The sequence below is a fragment of the Aquarana catesbeiana genome, linkage group LG13, assembly GCF_042186555.1.
Source record: "Aquarana catesbeiana isolate 2022-GZ linkage group LG13, ASM4218655v1, whole genome shotgun sequence".
NCBI classification, from domain to species: Eukaryota; Metazoa; Chordata; class Amphibia; order Anura; family Ranidae; genus Aquarana; species Aquarana catesbeiana.
Window position 1 is genome coordinate 199590386 of NC_133336.1, and position 21524 is coordinate 199611909.

Consider the following 21524-nt stretch of genomic DNA (forward strand, 5'->3'; position numbering starts at 1 on the left):
CCAGAAGATGAAGGAAGATAGAAGAAAGAAGAAGTATTTAAATAAAGGAATTGTCAAAAACTGTCTCTTGTAATTTTTAACATTTTTGACAGTTTTTTAGTGAAATGGTAGGGGTACTTTTGTACCCCCTTACCATTTCACACAGGGGGGGGCCGGGATCTGGGGGTCCCCTTGTTAAAGGGGGCTTCCAGATTCCGATAAGCCCCCCGCCCGCAGACCCCCACAACCACCGGCCAGGGTTGTGGGGATGAGGCCCTTGTCCTCATCAACATGGGGACAAGGTGTTTTGGGGGGCTACCCCAAAGCACCCTCCCAATGTTGAGGGCATGTGGCCTGGTACGGTTCAGGAGGGGGGGGGGGCCGCACTCTCGTCCCCCCCTCTTTTCCTGCGGCCTGCCAGGTTGCGTGCTCGGATAAGGGTCTGGTATGGATTTTTGGGGGGACCCCACGCCGTTTTTTTTTTTTTTTTTTGGCGCAGGGTTCCCCTTAAAATCCATACCAGACCTGAAGGGTCTGGTATGGAATTTAGGGGGAACCCCACGTCATTTTTTTTTTAAATTTTGTCCGGGGTTCCCCTTAATATCAATACCAGACCTGAAGGGCCTGGTATGGAATTTAGGGGGACTCCCACGTCATTTTTTTTTTTTAATTTTGGTTCGGGGTTCCCCTTTGGGGAATTCCCATGCCGTTTTTATCAATGAACTTCTATGTGTATTGTCGGCAATGCAATAGCCGCGGGTAGTTTTAAATGAGTTTTTTCCTTCAAAATGTCATTTTGCTGTCAGACTGTTCTAAACACAGGAAACATGCGCCCCTTTACAGGCATACTATAGACACCCCCCAGGTACGAAATTTAAAGGGATATTACACTTTTATTGTTTGACTTTAAGCATTATTAAAATCACTGCTCCTGAAAAAACGGCCGTTTTTAAAACTTTTTTTTGCATTGATCCATGTCCCCTGGGGCAGGACCTGGGTCCCCAAACACTTTTTATGACAATAACTTGCATATTAGCCTTTAAAATTAGCACTTTTGATTTCTCCCATAGACTTTTAAAGGGTGTTCCGCGGCATTCGAATTTGCCGCGAACACCCCAAATTGTTCGCTGTTCGGCGAACTTACGAACAGCCAATGTTCGAGTCGAACATGAGTTCGACTCGAACTCGAAGCTCATCCCTAATACTGACCATATTTACATATAGTTTGTTAGTATTTCCCCATAAGTTTTGCCATTTGGTAGTTACATCACAACAGCAGGTGCACACACAAATTTCTGTGTGTTAAATCGGACTTTATGAGGTCCTTACTGACCAGATGAAAGCTTAAGTAGTATTGCCCTCACGAAACATGGCCACTGATGTAGTAAACATCACAAGGATAGTCTTTGGCAAAATGGCAGACAATTATAAAACATTGGGTTGCTGGGTTACCACATGGTATATATTGTCAGGAGTGTAGCTCCGGATGACATCTTGATGACGAAATGCGTAGGGCAGAGCCATAGCGTCATTGCATCACTTCTGGTTTGGTCCGTGGAACACAGGAGAAATACGGACTTCCTGGTTTTATTTTATTGCATAGTTCCTTTGCACAGAATGTAAGTGCTTGTCTTTTAGAATAATAAAAACTTGTGTTTTAAAAGGTATTGCACTACGGAGTATCCCTTTCTCTTGCATACACTGCATGCGAACGTGGCAGCGGGGCTGACAAGAACCAACACAGCGGAGGTCCACACACCCATACAGCAGCATAGCTGTGAAATGCGTGATACCCCTAGAGGGGACAACCCTCTGGTGAATGCAATATATACAGTATCTCACAAAAGTGAGTACTCCCCTCACATTTTGTAAATATTTTATTCTATCTTATCATGTGACAACACTGAAGAAATGACACTTTGTTACAATGTAAAGTAGTGAGTGTACAGCTTGTATAACAGTGTAAATTTGCTGTCCCCTCAAAATAACTCAACACACAGCCATTAATGTCTAAACCGCTGGCAACAAAAGTGAGTACACCCCTAAGTGAAAATATCCAAATTGTGCCCAAAGTGTCAATATTTTGTGTGGCCACCATTAATTTCCAGCACTGACCTAACCCTCTTGGGAATGGAGTTCACCAGAGCTTCACAGGTTGTCACTGTAGTCCTCTTCCACTGCTCCATGACAACATCACGGAGCTGGTGGATGTTAAAGACCTTGCGCTCCTCCATCTTCTGTTGAGGATGCCCCACAGATACTCAATAGGGTTTAGGTCTGGAGACATGCTTGTCCAGTCCATCACCTTTACCCTCAGCTTCTTTAGCAAGGCAGTGGTCATCTTGGAGGTGTGTCTGGGGTCGTTATCATGTTGGAATACTGCCCTGCGGCCCAGTCTCTGAAGGAGGGGGATCATGCTCTGCTTCAGTATGTCACAGTACATGTTGGCATTCATGGTTCCCTCAATGATCTGTAGCTCCCCAGTTCCGGCAGCACTCATGCAGCCCCAGACCATGACACTCCCACCACCATGCTTGACTGTAGGCAAGACACACTTGTCTTTGTACTCCTCACTTGGTTGCCACCACACACGCTTGACACCATCTGAACCAAATAAGTTTATCTTGGTCTCATCAGACCACAGAAGATGGTTCCAGTAATCCATGTCCTTAGTCTGCTTGTCTTCAGCAAACTGTTTGTGGGCTTTCTTGTGCATCATCTTTAGAAGAGGCTTCCTTCTGGGAGGACAGCCATGCAGACCAATTTGATGCAGAGTGTGGTGTATGGTCTGAGCACTGACAGGGTAACCCCCCCACCCCTTCAACCTCTGCAGCAATGCTAATTAATATATGGTAAAAGTATGTGTGTAAAAATTGGTGCTGCGCTGTTCTTAAAAAAAAAAAATAAATAAATAAATAAAAAAACCTATGCTGCTAGAAGTAGTAGTACAAAGGTAAATGAACATGTAAAATGATATAAACATATAAAAAAACAGAAACAATATAAGAATAAGTACAATCAATATAGAGCACTTCTATACCCATTAGGTGCAATGTGATATTCCACAATAATCGGTGGTAATAGCAAAGTGCAAAGTGCAAGAAAATCATTCAATAAAGACTCAAGGCCAGATGTGATAAGTATCTTACTGGAAACACTAAAATGAATATACAATCACTAAAAACCTCAATGGACCGTGCAAGTAGGCAAAAAACATTGTGCAAAAAACAGCAATTAATAAATTAAATGTGCAAAATGCGATCAATATGTGCAAAAATCGCAAAAATCGCAAATGCAGTGTATAATAAACATATAACCAAAATAAGTCCACTGTAGAACTTGTGAAAATTCAAACAAAGGCAAACATGTGCAAAATATATAATGGGACTGGGAATATAGTCCAATGCAATTGAAATCCTCTTAATGTGGCTAATCAGAAAATGTGCAAAAAAGTGCAATAATGTGCTGATAGCATGGGGGTGATCTCCTCTTCATGCACAGGACTCAGAGTGGTGTAAAGTGGCCTCTTACCTTGCGGTAAAGAAGTAACCACATAAAGTTGCTGGTAATGGCTGCTTCTCCCTTGTACTCCTAACTGCCTCTCACTTGGATTCCTGGGCTGGATGGAGCTGTTAGTGGGTCTTTGTCTCTCAGTGGAGCAGGAGGGGGAATAAAGGAAAGAAGGGGCCAGATAGTGTAGTATTTCAATCAGAGGATGGTTTTTATTAAAACAATGGTGAGGGTACTCACTTGGTGAGGATACTCACTTCACTTACAAGAAAAAAACACACAGAAAACTTATCCCCTACGAGTGGTGAGCTTGTTTGCATATATTAGTCTTGGATGCCTATCCCATCCCTACGCGTGACGTCACAGTCACGTGACTTCATCAGGGTCCAGTCATGTGACCGTGACGTCACGCGTAGGGACGGGATAGGCATCCAAGACTGATATATGCAAACGAGCTCACCGCTCGTAGGAGATACGTTTTCTGTGTGTTTTTTTCTTGTAAGTGAAATGAGTACCCTCACCATTGTTTTAATAAAAACCAACCTCTGATTGAAATACTACACTATTTGGCCCCTTCTTTCCTTTAATCCCCCTCCTGCTCCACTGAGAGACAAAGATCCGCTAACAGCTCCATTCAGCCCAGGAATCCAAGTGAGAGGCAGTTAGGAGTACAAGGGAGAAGCAGCCATTACCAGCAACTTTATGCGGTTACCTCTTTACCGCAAGGTAAGAGGCCACTTTACACCACTCTGAGTCCTGTGCAGAGACTTTTTTGCACATTTTCTGATTAGCCACATTAAGAGGATTTAATCGCATTGGACTACATTCCCAGTCCCATTATATATTTTGCACATGTTTGCCTTTGTTTGAATTTTCACAAGTTCTACAGTGGACTTATTTTGGTTATATGTTTATTATACACTGCATTTGCGATTTTTGCAATTTTTGCACATATTGATCGCATGTTGCACATTTAATTTATTAATTGCTGTTTTTTGCACAATGTTATTTGCCTACTTGCACGGTCCATTGAGGCTTTTAGTGATGGTATATTGATTTTAGTGTTTCCAGTAAGATACTTATCACATCTGGCCTTAAGTCTTTATTGAATGATTTTCTTGCACTTTGCACTTTGCTATTACCACCGATTATTGTGGAATATCACATTGCACCTAATGGGTATAGAAGTGCTCTATATTGATTGTACTTATTCTTATATTGTTTCTGTTTTTTTATGTTTATATCATTTTACGTGTTCATTTACCTTTGTACTACTACCTCTAGCAGCATAGGTTTTTTTTTTTTTTTTTTTAAGAACAGCGCAGCACCAATTTTTACATACCTTATTTCTATAGCTGTATGGGCTGAGCTTGACCTATATTCGGTGCTTGCAGCAGTTCAATGTTCGTTGCCCTTCATTTACATGGTAGCGCAGGAATAACTATACATTTCAGTAAAAGTATGTGTGACCATCACAACTATATTCTTCTGAAAAATATCTCAGAAAGAACAGGTTCTTTTGGAGAGTGAAAGGGGAAATGGACTCCTGAGCAACGACCCTAAATTGTAATATTAATCGTACTTTGAGGAAATATTTGTTTGTATAAAACCATGTGCTGGTCGGCAACTCATAATCCTGCTTGTTGAGAATGTCTGTCTCTTCATAGACATTTTGGTCAATTGCTCTCAAGGCTGTTTTAGGTCCAAAGAAGAAACAAATGCTGCGTGGTCTTAGAGTTCAACAATAGGAGGGATAGTAGATGCCAATTTAGATGTGGGATAGTGAAGGGCAGCAAGAGGTTGGATAATAGAGGTCAACAAGAGTAGAGAGGAGGTCAACTTAGAAGTGGGATAGTAGGGGTCAACAAGAGGTAGGATAGTAGAGGTTAACTTAGAAGTGAGACAATAAAGGTCAGCAAGAGATGAGATAGTAGAGGTCAAGAAGAAGTGGGATAATAGAGATCAACTTAGTAGTAGGATAGTGGCCATTTTTCAGCTTCGTTTTGGAGTTATACATTGCAATTCAGAGATTGAGGAAGTGGAAGACTGCTCCATGACCATAGAGGGAAATCTATGTATGTACAGATGTGCGCAGATGATCATGAACATATGTGTGCAGATGATCATTGGGACATATGATTTTACTGTTACATATGTGTGGGACATGTGTTTTTACTGTGTGGGGATGTGTGTGGGGACAGTGTTTTGGGGGCACTATTTTGGGGACATTGTGTGTTTACATTGTGTGGGGACACTGGGCCGGGGATCAGTGTGTAAAAAGCTGTAAAACAGCTCATACTTACTGATCACCGGCTGGCTGCAGCGATCTGCTCTCTTCTCCTCACTGACAACTTGCGCATGAGGAGAGGAGAGCCGATCGCCTAGCAACCAGCTCTCTATTTACATCACATGACGGCTGTGATTGGACACAGCTGTCGTGTGATCAGGAGGGCCAATCACAGAGCCCTCCTGCCGATCAGAGAAGCACCGTGTCCGGGTGACACAAGCGCTTCTGGATCGTGCCGCTGTGCAGGCACGCGTGCGATCCCCCTCCTTCTGATGGACATTCCTGAACATCCACTCAGAAGGAGGAAGCGCCCACCCGGCCGTATATGTGCAGTGGCTGGGTGGGAGGTGGTTAAAGAGGAACTGCAGTCTGCTCACATAATTTGTAATAAAAACATCTTTGCCATTCTGAAGCTTCCCTCCAAGCACTTTGCATATTATTTTATTTATACTGTGATTCTGTACTTGCCAAATGTGCTGCAGAAATCTCCCTCCACTGAGTCTGGCTGCAACCATTTTAACTGTGGGCAGCTGAAGCTGCTGCCTGTTCACTTCTTGGATTTACAGAGAGGCACACCACCAGCCCTGCAACCCTGCAGCTCTCATTGGCCCTCTTATGGCTCTCCCGCCCGCTCACTTCCTGGCAAACTCTCTCTCTCTCTAGAGGGAGAGAGAGTGAGAGAGAGAGAGAGAGAGAGAGAGCTGTGCATGATGTCATAAGCCTAGGCTAATGACCGGACAAGGAACAGGAAGTATATAAGGGATTTACTGGCAGATAAAAAATAATAATTTAGTATCCAAAGTTAAAACAACAAGGGCAGAAGATTTAGAAGATGGAAAGTTGAAAAAATGACTGAAGTTCCACTTTAATGCCCCGTACACACGATCGGACATTGATCGGACATTCCGACAACAAAATCCATGGATTTTTTGCGACGGATGTTGGCTCAAACTTGTCTTGCATACACACGGTCACACAAAGTTGTCAGAAAATCCAATTGTTCTGAACGTAAAACACGTACGTTGGGACTATAAATGGGGCACTAGCCAATAGCTTACGTCTCTTAATTTATTCTGAGCATGCGTGGCACTTTGTGCGTCGGATTTGTGTACACACGATTGGAATTTAACCGATCGGATTTTGTTGTCGGCAAAAAGTAATAGCCTGCTCTCAAAATTTGTGTTCAGAAATTCCGACGGAAAAAGTCCGATGGAGCCCACACACGATCGGAATTTCCGACAACACAATCCGATCGCACTTTTTCCGTCGGAAAATCTGACCGTGTGTACGGGGCATAAGAGTTCCCTTCACTTGAACTAAGGGGCCCAATACGTTTGGTAAAATATTGTATCTCCCAAGCATGTAGTTTAAAGTATAGGTGTTTATTCTGTGTTGCCCTTGAAATCACGTTTAACCACTTCCCGCCCGCCCTATAGCGGATTGACGTCCGGGAAGTGGTTCCATTATCCTGACTGGGCACGCATTGCGGCGATCGGTGGAGCAGTGTGTCAGCCTGACACACTGCTCCACCGATCTTGGTAAAGAGCCTCCGGCGGAGGCTCTTTACCATGTGATCAGCCGTGTCCAATCACGGCTGATCACGCTGTCAATGGGAAGAGCCGTTGATCGGCTTTTCCTCACTCACGTCTGACAGACGCGAGAAGAGGAGAGCCGATCGGCGGTTCTCTTGACGGGGGGGTCTGCGCTGATTGTTCAGTGCAGCCCCCCCTCAGATCACCACACTGGGCCACCAGGGATCGCCACTAGAACCACAAGGGAGAGGGGCAACATGTGGATGGCCAGGTATGTACCCCATGGCCATCCACATGTGCCCAATGTGCCCAATCTGTCCCAATTAGTGCCCACAAATGGGCACTAATTGGCACCATTATGTTCCAGATCTGCCCAGCAAAGTTTTATCAGTGCCACCTGTCATTGCCCATCGGTGCCACCTGTCATTGCCCATCGGTGCCACCTGTCAGTGCCCATCTGTGCCCATCAGTGCCCATCAGTGCCCACCTATCAGTGCCCATCAGTGCCACACATCAGTGCCACCCATAAGTACCCATCAGTGCCACCCATATGTACCAATCAATGCCACCTACGAGTGCCCATCTGTGCCGCCTATGAGTGCCCATCAGTGCCACCTATGAGTGCCCATCAGTGTCGCATATCAGTGCCACCTATCAGTGCCCATCAGTGCCACCTATCAGTGCCCATCAGTGCCGCCTATCAGTGCCCATCATCAGTGCCTGTCAATGCCACCTCATCAGTGCCACCTCATCGGTGCCCATCAGTGCCGCCGTATCAGTGCCCGTCAGTGCAGCCATATCAGTGCCCATCATTGAAGGAGAAAACGTACTTATTTACAAAAAATTTTAACAGAAACAAAGAAAAACTTGTTTTTTTTCTAAATTTGCGGTCTTTTTTATTTGTTGCGCAAAAATAAAAACCGCCGAGGTGATCAAATACCACCAAAAGAAAGATCTATTTGTGGGAACAAAATGATAAAAAATTTGTTTGGGTACAGTGTAGCATGACAACGCAATTGTCATTCAAATTGCGACAGCGCTGAAAGCTGAAAATTGGTCTGGGCAGGAAGGTGTCTAAGTGCCTGGTATTGAAGTGGTTAACTGCTTGCTGCCCACCCCGCCGTCAAATGACAGGGGCATGCAGAGATCGCCGCCGCAGCCATGTTGCTAGGACACGGCACAACTCCGATCTCTGTAAAGAGCCGCGTCCTTGTGATTGGCTGTGTCCAATCACAGCCGGTCACATGTAAACAAGGAGATGCCGGTAATCGTCTCTCCACGCCTCGCACTGACAGAGTGTGAGGAGAGGAGAGCCAATCACCGGAATCTCCTCTCAGGGGGACATCTAGGAATGTAATCAGGGCACTGATCATCAGTGCCCTGAATACAATAAATAAATACAGTGTCACAAAACAGTTCCCACCATTGCCAGCCTACAGTGCCCACCAGTGGCAGCAATCAGTGCTCACCACTGCCCACAAGTGCCACCAATCAGTGCCCATTAGCAATGCCAGTCAGTGCTGGCAATCAGTGCTGCCCATCAATGCCCATCCCTGCTGTCGATCAATGCCCAGTGTTGCCCATCAGTGCCACCCATTAATGCCCATCCGTGCTGCCTATCTGTGCCCTTCATTGCCGCCTATTAGTGCCCACCAGTGCCACATATTAGTGCCCATCAGTGCCACCCAACAGTGCCCATCAGTGCAGCCTATCAGTGCTCATCAGTGCCACATATCAGTGCCCATAAGTGCAGCATATTAGTTCCTCCTCATCATTACCACCTCATCAGTGCCCATAAGTGCCACCTCATCAATGCTCACCAGTTCAGCCTATCAGTGCCCATCAGTGCCGTCTCATCAGCGCACATCAGTGAAGGCGAAAAATTACTTAGTTACAAAACTTTTGGGCTTTTTTTTTTTTTTTTGTAAAAAATAAAAAACCCAGTAGTGATTAAATGCCACCAAAAGAAAGCTCTATTTGTGTGAAGAAAATGATAAAACATTTGTTTGTGTACAGTGTAGCACGACTGCCCAATTGTCATTCAAAGTGCGACAGCACTGAAAAATGGCCTGGGCAGATAAGGGATGTAAGTGCCTGGTAGGCAAGTGGTTAAAGGACTCTCCTTGGATGTAGGTTTTTTTTGCTTTGTTAAATGTCCCCTATAGCAGTGCCCAACCTCCCGTGCTATTTTTTGTGATTAATTTGTCTATTAGTCTTGAAGATGGCCAGAATTTAGTTTTGAGATTTGCCTCCATTGACTTCAGTGGGATTCACTACTAGGTTCTGGTTTTGCAAATTTCAAAAAGGGGTTCAGCAAACTCCCAGCCAACTGTATACCTGGGCAGATTCCCCATCCCTAGTTGAAAGTTGTGTGAACCTTGGGTGAAACAAAACATTGATAAACAGACCCCTGTTTAGTTGTACTTTTATCTATGTAATATATGAATATACATTTTGTTACTTTTTCTGTTTTAGAGCTGTGATACCAAAGGATTACTATGAAGAATTTATGTTTTGCCGTGATATGTTTTCTAGGCTGTGTAAATGGTAAGTTAATACTTTATTTATCCCTGTGTATCTCTCTCATCATTGAAAAAATTTTCAGCGGTGACTTCAAACGCAGTTACCTTTTTGCCCATTCCTGGATTAAAGGGTCCCGACCCCCCCCCCCCATCATACTGTATGTTGAAACTCAAATGCAGATCTTAGTTGCAACTAGACATGTGCAATTTGTTTCGTTCCGAACTAGTTTAACAAATTTCAACAAATTCGTTAATTCGGAAATATCCTAATTGACGAAAACCCGTTTAACAAATTTTTCCGAATATTCGTAAAATTTGAATATTCGAAAATTTGTAAATTCACACATTCGTAAATTCATAAGTTCGTACATTCGTAAATTCTTAAATTCGTACATTCGTAAATTCGCAGATTCGTACATTCGTAAATTCATAAATTCGCACATTCGTACATTCGTAAATTCATACATTCGTACATTCGTAAATTCTTAAACTGGTACATTCGTAAATTCATAAATTCGTAAATTCGCACATTCGTACATTCGTGAATTCATAAATTCGTACATTCGTAAATTCTTAAATTCGTACATTCGTAAATTCGCACATTCGTACATTCGTAAATTCATAAATTCGTACATTCATAAAGTCTTAAATTCATACATTCGTACATTCGTAAATTCACAAATTCGTACATTCGTAAATTCATAAATTCGCACATTCGTACATTCGTAAATTCATACATTCGTACATTCGTAAATTCTTAAACTGGTACATTCGTAAATTCATAAATTCGTAAATTCGCACATTCGTACATTCGTGAATTCATAAATTCGTACATTCGTAAATTCTTAAATTCGTACATTCGTAAATTCGCACATTTGTACATTCGTAAATTCATAAATTCGTACATTCGTACATTAGTAAATTCTTAAGTTTGCACATTCGTAAATTCTTAAATTCGTACATTCTTAAATTCGTACATTCGTATATTCATAAATTCATAAATTTGTAAATTCAGAAATCTGAAATAATAACTAACTAATAATAACTTAACTATTACTAACTATTAAATTATAGGTATTGTAATTTCTTTTCAAATTTGGCTGTTAGTGAACGTAACGAATACAAATTTATCCCAAGTTACGAATTAATGAATCCGAAATAACGAATGCCGTAGCTAAACAAATGGAACGTAATGAATTAATAATAATAAATAACAATAATAATAATAAACACTTTTTATTATTATTATTTATTAATTTGTTCCATTCCATTTGTTTAGATGTGGCATTCGTTATTTCCGATAATTCGTAACTTATGATAAATTTGCATTCCTTACGTTCACTAACAGCCAAATTTGAAAGGAAATTACAATACCTATACCTAATTTAATACTTAGTTACTATTTTAGATTTTCGAATTTTCGAATTTCCAAATTTCCGAGTTTTCTTATTTACGAATGTACGAATTTATGAATTTACAAATTTACGAATTTACGAATGTACAAATGTACGAATTTACAAATGTACGAATTTACAAATGTACGAATTTACGAATTGTGATCATAACGAATGACCCGAAAAACGAATGAAACTAAAACGAACAAATTTTTTGGCAGTGCACATGTCTAGTTGCAAACATTCAAATTTCTCACTGCTTTGCTACCTCTATCTATAGAGTGTATGGGTTCATTTTAAAAACTGGTAACAGATCAACTACCTTTTGCAGTGGTGCACTCTTATAGGGCATACACACGGTCGGACTTTGTTCGGACATTCCGACAACAAAATCCTAGGATTTTTTCCGACGGATGTTGGCTCAAACTTGTCTTGCATACACACGGTCACACAAAGTTGTCGGAAAATCCGATCATTCTGAACGCGGTGACGTAAAACACGTACGTCGGGACTATAAACGGGGCAGTAGCCAATAGCATACATCTCTTTATTTATTCTGAGCATGCATGGCACTTTGCGCGTCGGATTTGGGTACACACGATCGGAAATTCCGACAACGGATTTTGTTGTCGGAAAATTTTATAGCCTGCTCTCAAACTTTGTGTGTCGGAAAATCCGATGGAAAATGTGTGATGGAGCCTACACACGGTCGGAATTTCCGACAACAAGGTCCTATCACACATTTTCCGTCGGAAAATCCGACCGTGTGTACGGGGCATTACATTGACCACTTGCCTATCGGGCACTTTCACCTCCTTCCTGCCCAGGCCAATTTTCAGCTTGCAGCGCTGTCACACTTCGAATGACAATTGCGCGGTCATACAACACTGTACTCATATGAAATTTGTATCATTTTTTTCACACAAATAGAGCTTTCTTTTGGTGGTATTTAATCACCACTGGGGTTTTTATTTTTTGCTAAACAATTGAAAAAAACTGAAAATTTTGAAAATAAAAAACTTTTTGCATTGTTATAAAATGTTGCAAACAGGTAATTTTTGTCCTTCACTGATGTGCTCTGATGAGGCTGCACTGATGGGGCCACACTGGTGGGAACTGATGAGGAGGCACTAATGAGGCTGCACAGATAGGCAGTACTGATGGACACTGAAAGGTGGCACTGATGGGAACTGATAGACGGCACTGAAGGGCACTGATAGATGGCCCTGATAGCCGGCACTGATGGGCACTGATGTGCACTGATAGGCACTGGTAGGCAGCACTGATAGGTGATGTAGCGGTATCCCCATAGGGGCTGCTGAGTGATGTGGCCTACCTGGCACCCTGCCCAGCCCGGCATTCACTTCCAGACACTCCAAGACAGTGAATAGTCCGATAACTTTGTTTCAGTATTTTTTTGAGGGATTAAAATTTGGATAGGGTTAGGGAATTCATGAGATGCCCAGAAAGATTTGAGACAAAGTATATACATTACTCTTAACCCTCAGCACAACTCTTGCTGCAGACTATTCCTTCCTCTTCCTCCAGCACAACTCTTTAGGCACAGCTAGCACATGGTTAGGCCTGACTCTGGTTCCAGCCAGGCCTTAGTAACAGCCCTTTGCAGGCAGGGACTGTGGGTCCCTCTGGTGTAGCAAAAAAATAGAAGTAAGTCTCTTGTGCTAGCTGCCCTAGGTGGACTACTGATCCCAGTCAGCCCTCCTCAGGCCCTGCCAGCCCTCCTGGCTGCAGCTGCCCGTCTTCACCACCCATGACACCACAGTCCTCACTGGCTCTACATCCATCTCAGATTACATCCTCCCAATCCGCTCTGGTATGCCTCCCCACCGTTCCTGGCTGTGTGTCACTCACCAATACCTGGTGGATCCCTCCTGGAGACTTGCCCGGCAGTACTTTCCACTGTTCTATCTTGCTCCTGTTCAGGACACCCCTGTGGTTTGTACAAGGGTCCCTTCCACTCCCAAGCTCCAGGCCCAAGGCCACACCCCCCCAGACTGGGGAGCTTCCTCAAAGGCCACATCAGCTAGTACTCCATCTCCCAGTTCTTCCACCTGACAACTCCTCCCCAGCTGGGCTGACCCTGGGTATATCAAGGAGGCCTGCCCCCTGCCAATCCTAGTTGGGGATTGGTCATGGCTCCCTGAGACACCCTAGACAGCTCTACCTCTCTTCCCTTCCTCTGCTTCTAGAATCCTCTAGAAGCCAGAGGGAGGTAAGCAAAGCAAGAAGTGATACTGTCTGTGAGTCACCAGCCTAGTCTGGGCCACTCCCAGACCCACAGATCAAGACAAACAGGCCTAGCTTTTAGCTAGGCCTGCTTAAATTCACCTGCTCTCACAAAAACTTCTCTCTAGCACCTACACTAAGTAGAGGGTGCTACAGTGACACTGATGAAGAGGCACTGATGGGCACTAATAGGTGGCACTGATGGGCACTGATGAGGCCAAACTGGTGGTCACTGATGAGGAGGCACTAATGAGGCTGCACTGATAGGCAACACTAATGGGCATTGATAGATCGCACCAAAGGGCACTGATAGGCAGCACTGATAGGTGACACTGATGAAGAGGAACTGATGGGCACTGATTGGCAGCACTGATTGGCAGCACTGATGGGCGCTGATTGGTAGTACTGGTGGGCACTGTTGGGACTGCACTGATAATCAGGACACTTATAACCAGTGCCCTGATTATTAGTATAGATGTCCCTTTAACAGAAACCAGTTATTGGCTCTCCTCTTCTCACATTGACAGTGTGAGGAAAGGAATGCCCATAACCGGCTTGTGTTTACATCCAGTGATTAGCTGTCATTGGCAGACAGCTGATCACATGGTAATGGACTGCTGTGACTGGTCCTTTACCCCGATCTGTGTTTAGCTGAGTCCATCATTTGATGCCCTCCTGGCAAAGTAAGCTTGCGCTGTAGTTGTCTTTCGGGTATAGCGCGGGCGGGAAGTGGTTGTAAAAGTCAGAGATGCAATATGAACAAAGCACATCATTCTATACTGTATACTTGTGTCTATTCAAAGCACTGAGTGTGACTTCTCTGCTGCCTCCTTCCTCTGTTATCTGACAACTTTTCCAGACACCAAGAGATAGAAAGCTACGAGGGAGGAGAGCTCCAGCGCACAGCCTGTAACTGATATTCTAAGCTCTGCATGTTCTCTGTGTACTATGGGGGGGGGGGGGGGTTCCTTCCCTACAGTCAGGGCTCAGAGCTCCCCTCACTGAGATCCGCAGAGTGAGACTTCAGATCCCCGCCTCCTGATTTTCAGAGCTAAGATATGCTGTGTAAAATGTGTGAACAGGATTGATTATGGCAGATAAACAAGTACAACTTATGTAGGAGGATCTGTTTCATCTCTGCATATCCCCTGACGCTAATCACTTCACTGGGTATATGTAAGGGTTTTTAACCTTGCTGCAAGGTCCATAAAGACATGGATGAGTGAGTTTGCGGTGGAGGAACTTGACTGGCCTTCGCAGAGTTCTGAGCTCAACCCGATAGAGCTCCTTTTGGATGATTTAGAGCGGAGACTGGAAGCCAGGCCCTCTCGTCCAACATCAGTGCCTGACCTCACAAATGCGCTTCTGGAAGAATGGTCAAGTTGAAGCTGTTATAGCTGAAAAGGTTGGGCCAACTCAATATTTAACGGACTAAGACTGGGATGCCATTAAAGTTCATGTGCGTGTAAAGGCAGGCGTCCCAATACTTTTGACAATATAGTGTACTTTTATGTGAACACAAGCCCTGACACTGGCGCCCTAAATGGAGACAAACTGAATATGATATGAGGAACAGGTAAGACAAATAGCACTTAATGGCACGCACTGCAAATGTGCTAAGTACACAACTACACCCTGTTCCAAATTATTATGCCAATGATATTTTTCTCATTTACCTTAATAATTGATGTAAACAACAGTCAGCATAATTCTCATGTTATCAACTATTAAGAGTACAATTCAAATTTTATTGAAAAAACCTCCTAATGATAACAGTTTTTTTTTCTAAATAAAAAACTTACAATGCACTGTTCCAAATTATTACGCAAGTAAGTTTCAAAACACTTTATAGGTTGTAAAGAACTGAAAATTGTCATTTGTTGTGTTGGCAGCATATTTACTGACATCAAAAGCTATTTCAATCAAACTTTGAACAACATTTTAACTTTTTAAACATTTTAACAGGTCACGTTACATTTTAACATAGGACCCCTTATTTGATAGCAGCTTCACAAGTCTTACATCCATTGAACTTGTGAGTTTTTGGACAGTTTCTGCTTGAATTTGTTTGCAAGATGTCAGAATAGCCTCCCAGAGCTGCTGTTGGATGTAAACTGCCTCCCACCCTCATAGATCTTTTGCTTGAGAATGCTGCAAAGGTTCTCAATAGGATTGAGGTCAGGGGAGGATGGAGGCCACACCATGACTTTCTCTTCTTTTATCCCCATAGCAGCCATTGATGCAGAGGTATTCTTTGCAGCGTGAGATGGTGCATTGTCATGCATGAAGATGATTTTATTACGGAAAGCATAGTTCTTCCCTCTGTACCAGGTCAGTCAGGAACTCCACATACATTGCAGAGGTCATCTTTACACCTTTGCGGACCCTAAAGGGACCGACCAGCTCTCTTCCCATGATTCCGGCCCAAAACATGACTCCACCACTGCCTTGCTGACGTTGCAGCCTTATTGGAACAGGGTGGCCGTCCACCAACCATCCACTACTCCATCCATCTGGACCATCCAGGGTTGCACGGCACTCATCAGTGAACAGGACTGTTTGAAAATTAGTCTTTATGTATTTTTCTGCCCAGCCGTTTCTGCTTGTGAGCATTGGTTAGTGGTGGCTGAATGGAAGTTTTATGCACAGTTGCAAGACTCTGGAGGACTCTACACCTTGATGTCCGTGGGACTCCAGAGGCACCAGCAGCTTCAAATATCTGTTTGCTGCTATGTAATGGTGTTTTAGCAGCTGCTCTTTTAATCCGATGCATGGATCTGGCAGAAATTTTCCTCAATGTGCCTTTATCTGCCCGAAACCTGTCTGGGCTCTGAATCAGCCACAAATCTCTTAATAGTGCAATGATCACGCTTACGTTTTCCTGAATTATCTAATGTTTTCATACCTTGTCCAAGGCATTGAACTATTTCACTCTTTTCGGTAGCAGAGAGATCCTTTTTCTTCCCCATATTACTTGAAAATGGTGCTCTGCTTAATAATGTGGAACATCCTCCTTTAGGCTGGGTTCACACTGGTGCTACTAGTCCTACTTTGGATCCGATTTTGCCCTGCGACATGAAGCCGGCATGTGTCCGACTTTCAATGAACGGGGATCCGACTTGGATCCCCACCAATGCCCGGCACTGTGTTTGGTATGAATCTTTAGGGGGAACTCTGCGCCAAATTTTAAATAAAAAACCGGCATGGGTTCCCCCCTCCAAGAGCATACCAGGCCCTTGGTCTGGTATGGACCTTAAGGGGAACCCCCTACGCCAAAAAAAACGGCGTGGGACTCCCCCCAAATCCATACCAGACCCTTATCCGAGCACGCAGCCCAGCCGGACAGGAATGGGGGTGGGGACGAGCGAGCGCCCCCCCTCCTGAACCGTACCAGGCCGCATGCCCTCAACATGGGGGGGTTGGTGCCTTGGGGGAGGGGGGCGCGCGCTGCGGGCCCCCCCCACCCCAAAGCACCTTGTCCCCATGTTGATGAGGACAAGGGCCTCTTCCCGACAACCCTGGCCGTTGGTTGCCGGGGTCTGCGGGCGGAGGGCTTATCGGAATCCGGGAGCCCCCTTTAATAAGGGGGCCCCCAGATCCCGGCCCCCCACCCTACGTGAATGAGTATGGGGTACATGGTACCCCTACCCATTCACCTAGGGAAAAGTGTCAATAAAAAAAAAAACACAGTACACAGGTTTCAAGATTAATTTATTAGGCAGCTCCGGGATCTTCTTCCGACTTCGGGGGGGTGTCTTCTTCCGACTTCTCCCGGTGTTCCGCCTCTTCTCCCAGGCCCCTCCGCTATCTTCTTCCAGCTCTTTTGCCAGCGGGGGGGGCCCCGGTCTGCTGCCGCTGTCTTGTCGCCGCTTCTTCTCTTCATCTCTTCTTCCGATGTTGACACGATGCTCTCTCCGGCTGGAATGCTGTGTGTGAGCTGCGGAGCCATTTATATAGGTGGTGACCCCGCCCCCTTGTGACGTCACGGTCCCAGCATGCTCAGGGACTCTGGGGTCACGCCCCCTAATGACGCCAGAGTCCCTGCGCATGCTGGGACCGTGACGTCACAAGGGGGCGGGGTCACCGCCTATATAAATGGCTCCGCAGCTCGCACACAGCATTCCAGCCGGAGAGAGCGTCGTGTCAACATCAGAAGAAAAGAGGGCAGAAGGCAGAAGACCGAAGACCGGGCTCCCCTGCTATAGCAAAAGAGCGGCAAAAGAGCAGAAAATAGCGGAGGAGCCCGGCAGAAGACCCGGAGAGCGCGGAGAAGAACCGGAGAGACCCCCGAAGCCGGAAGAAGACCCCGAAGCTGTCTAATAAATTACTTTAAAAATCTGTGTAGTATTTTTTTTTTAATTGACACTTTTTCCCTAGGTGAATGGGTAGGGGTACGATGTACCCCATACTCATTCACATAGGGTGGGGGGGCCGGGATCTGGGGGCCTCCTTATTAAAGGGGGCTCCCGGATTCCGATAAGCCCCCCGCCCGCAGACCCCGACAACCAACGGCCAGGGTTGTCGGGAAGAGGCCCTTGTCCTCATCAACATGGGGACAAGGTGCTTTGGGGTGGGGGGGGCGCAGTGCACCCCCTCCCCCAAGGCACCAACCCCCCCCATGTTGGGGGCATGCGTCCTGGTACGGTTCAGGTAGAGTTGCCACCTCATCCCTTTAAACCCGAACACATATTAATTACACAGGTTCTGTGGCTAATTAAGGTGGTAATTAAACTCACTTGTTGCCTTATCTGCATTTAATTAGCCTCAGAACCTGTGTAATTCATATGTGTTCGGGTTTAAAGGGATGAGGTGGCAACTCTAGGTTCAGGAGGGGGGGGGCGCTCGCTCGTCCCCACCCCCATTCCTGTCCGGCCGGGCTGCGTGCTCGGATAGGGGTCTGGTATGGATTGGGGGGGACCCCCACTCCGTTTTTTCTGCGTAGGGGGTTCCCCTCAAGGTCCATACCAGACCTAAGGGCCTGGTATGTTCTTGGGGGGGGAACCCATGCCGGTTTTTTATTTAAAATTTGGTGCGGAGTTCCCCCTCAAGATCATCTGAGCACAAGTCCCGTGCCGAAGTCGGATCATGTGAGACGGCGATCCGACTTTGATCCGACTTCAATGATAGTCAATAGGCTGAAGTAGGATCAAAGTCGGACCAAAGTAGTACAGGGAGCATTTCTAAAGTCGGAACGACTTGTGTCGGACCAGTTAGGACGGCTCCCATAGGGAAACATTGGATTTCACACGTCATGCGACATGAGCTCCCAATGTCGGAACGTTTGTCGGACCAGTGTGAACCCAGCCTTAGTAGTTTTTCCTTTAATTGGGCTCACCTGGCAATCTAATTATCACAGGTGTCCAGAATTGTTTTCAGTGATCAAAAGAGCCCTGAGACACAATGCCATCCATGAGTTAAACTGAAAAACAAAATATTTAATCTTTGTGACACTGAAATAGAATTTGCATAATAATTTGGAACAGGGTGTAACTCCTCAGGAAGCGGTCAGAAGCTTGTGAAAACAATTAAACACATCAGGGAGGACCCTAGTGAAAAAAACGCATGTATGAGTATCTAGACACTAATACAGAAGATTGGAACATCAACAAGATATATACAATATTTAAAAAAATAGGTCTGATCCAAGTTTGGTATAAATCTATTAAAAACGAAACCTTCATTCATTAAAACAAATCTAATTGTGATTATATTTTGCATTTAAAGAAGAATCGTAGTTTAAAAAAAATAAAAATAAGTTTAATAGCCCAGCAAAAGCTAGAAAAAAAAATTAAAGCAGCTTTTGTGGCAATACTCACCTTCAACGTAACCACTTCAGCCCCGGACCATTTGGCTGGCCAAAGACCAGAGCACTTTTTTGCGATTCGGCACTGCGTCGCTTTAACTGACAATTGCGCGGTCATGCGATGTGGCACCCAAACAAAATTGACGTCCTTTTTTTCACACAAATAGAGCTTTCTTTTGGTGGTATTTGATCACCTCTGCGGTTCTTATTTTTTGCGCTATAAACCAAAAAAGAGCGACAAAAGTTTTGAAAAAAAAACGGAAAATTTATATCAAATACTTACCGTAATTTTCCTTTCCTGATAGGCTCCATGGCAGCATACGTGTGGGTAGGCTCCGCCTCCATAACTACCCAATAGGACCCCCTCTCCCATAAATCTTTGCTCTAGGCTGCTATCCATGTTCCGTAACTAGCCTACTCCAGACATTTTGGGAGGGACTCCTGCTGCCATGGAGCCTATCAGGAAAGGAAAATTACGGTAAGTATTTGATATAAATTTTCCGTTTTCCTGACAGGCTCCATGGCAGCATACGTGTGGGAAATAACTCGCCCAAAAATACACACGGGCGGGCAAAAATGTTTGAGCAAAGAAACCAAATTTATTTTACATTGTCAGCCGACAATACTTGTAAACCAAAATTAATAGATGACAGAGCCGCAGGCTCAACACAATAATGAGAAACAAATGTGTTTATAGAAGACCAGGAAGCCGCTCTACAAATGATTTCAGGCGCGACATGCCTTGAAGCTGCCCACGAGGTCGAGATACTTCTGGTCGAATGAGCCGTCACTGCCTCTGGAGGAGCCAAGCCCTTTGCCTTGTATGCCCTCTGAATGGTCTGCACAATCCAAGAAGAGATTGATCTGACCGAAGCTCGCTTTCCTTTGTTTTTGCCATGAAGAAGAACGAAGAGGAATTCCGTTTGTCTGAATGGACTTGTGACCTCCAGATATTGCTTTAGAGTGTAGCCTACGTCAAGTGGATGAACATCCTGATCGTCCGATGATCTGAAAGTAGGAAGTACAATCTCTTGATTTTCATGAAAGACTGAGGTCACTTTAGGGTTTGACCCAAGCATGGGAATCAACACTACCCTATCTGAAAAAAAAAAAGGTTAGGAAAGGTTCTTCTGAGCCTAAATTTCTAATCTCTGATACTCTTTTAGCCGACGTCACGGCTACTAAGAAGGTGGTCTTGAGCGTGAGATCTCTCATGGAAAGAGGTTTGTCAGGATCTGATCCGAGATTGGAGAGAAAATCCAAGACAATAGGAAGGTCCCATTTGGGGAACCTAGGTCTTCTCTGAGGTTTAAGCCTGATAGCTCCTTTAAAAAATTGACGGACTAATGTATGATTAGCCCACGATACTCCTGTGAAGGCCGAGATGGCTGAAACTTGCACTCTTAGTGAGCTGACTGCTAAAGATAGGTCCAGCCCTGATTGGAGAAAACTTAGAATGTCTTCTACTGCTGGAGACTTACACGGATTTGACCGGGAAGACATGTGATCAGAGAATTTAGACCATATCCGTTCATATACTCTGTTCGTACTTCCCCTCCGGGCACTAAGAAGAGTTGGAATAGCTTCTTCCGGACAGCCTAGGGATTCAAGCCTTTCCCTCTCAAGAACCACACCCTGAGGTGTAGGCAAGATGGGCATGGGTGTAACCTCGAGCCTTGCGACAGTAGATCCGGCCTGAGAGGAAGGGGAACTGGGTCTTGATAACTCAGGAGTGATAACAGAGGAAACCAAGGCCTGTTGGGCCAGAAAGGAATCACTGCAATGATCTCCACCTTCTCTGTTCTGAGCCTCCGGAGGAATTGCAGAATCACCGGTACCGGAGGGAAGGCATAAGCCTTCTGAAACTTCCAACGCTCTGAGAGAGCATCTATCCCGTAAGCCTGAGGGTCTCTGAACCTCGAATAATATCTGGGCATCTTGTGATTGCATGGAGAAGCAAATAGATCGACCTCTGGAAGTACTCCCAGGGTCAGAAGCCACTCGAACACCTCTCTGTGGAGAGAGCACTCGTTGTTGTCCATTTGTACTCTCGAGAGGAAGTCTGCCTGTACATTCTGGACCCCCGGAATGTAAACTGCCGAGATGTTGGACAAATATTTCTGAGCCCAGCTCATTATTGGCTCTACTTCCTGTAGCAGCGACCAGCTGCGGGTTCCACCTTGCTTCTTTATGTAAGCCACCGCGGTTGTATTGTCCAACCTTAGCATCACAGATGAACCTTCTATTAGG

The 21524-nt window shown here is 44.8% G+C and overlaps 1 long non-coding RNA gene across 1 annotated transcript in view; it reads left to right on the forward strand.

Annotated features, from left to right (window-relative positions):
- The window catches only part of LOC141117059 (uncharacterized), a 48933-nt gene that overhangs the window by 6363 nt on the left and 21046 nt on the right, over positions 1–21524 (forward strand). The window contains exon 2 of the long non-coding RNA XR_012237084.1: positions 9784–9855. This is a non-coding gene — a long non-coding RNA (uncharacterized lncRNA). The remainder of the gene's footprint in view (positions 1–9783; positions 9856–21524) is intronic.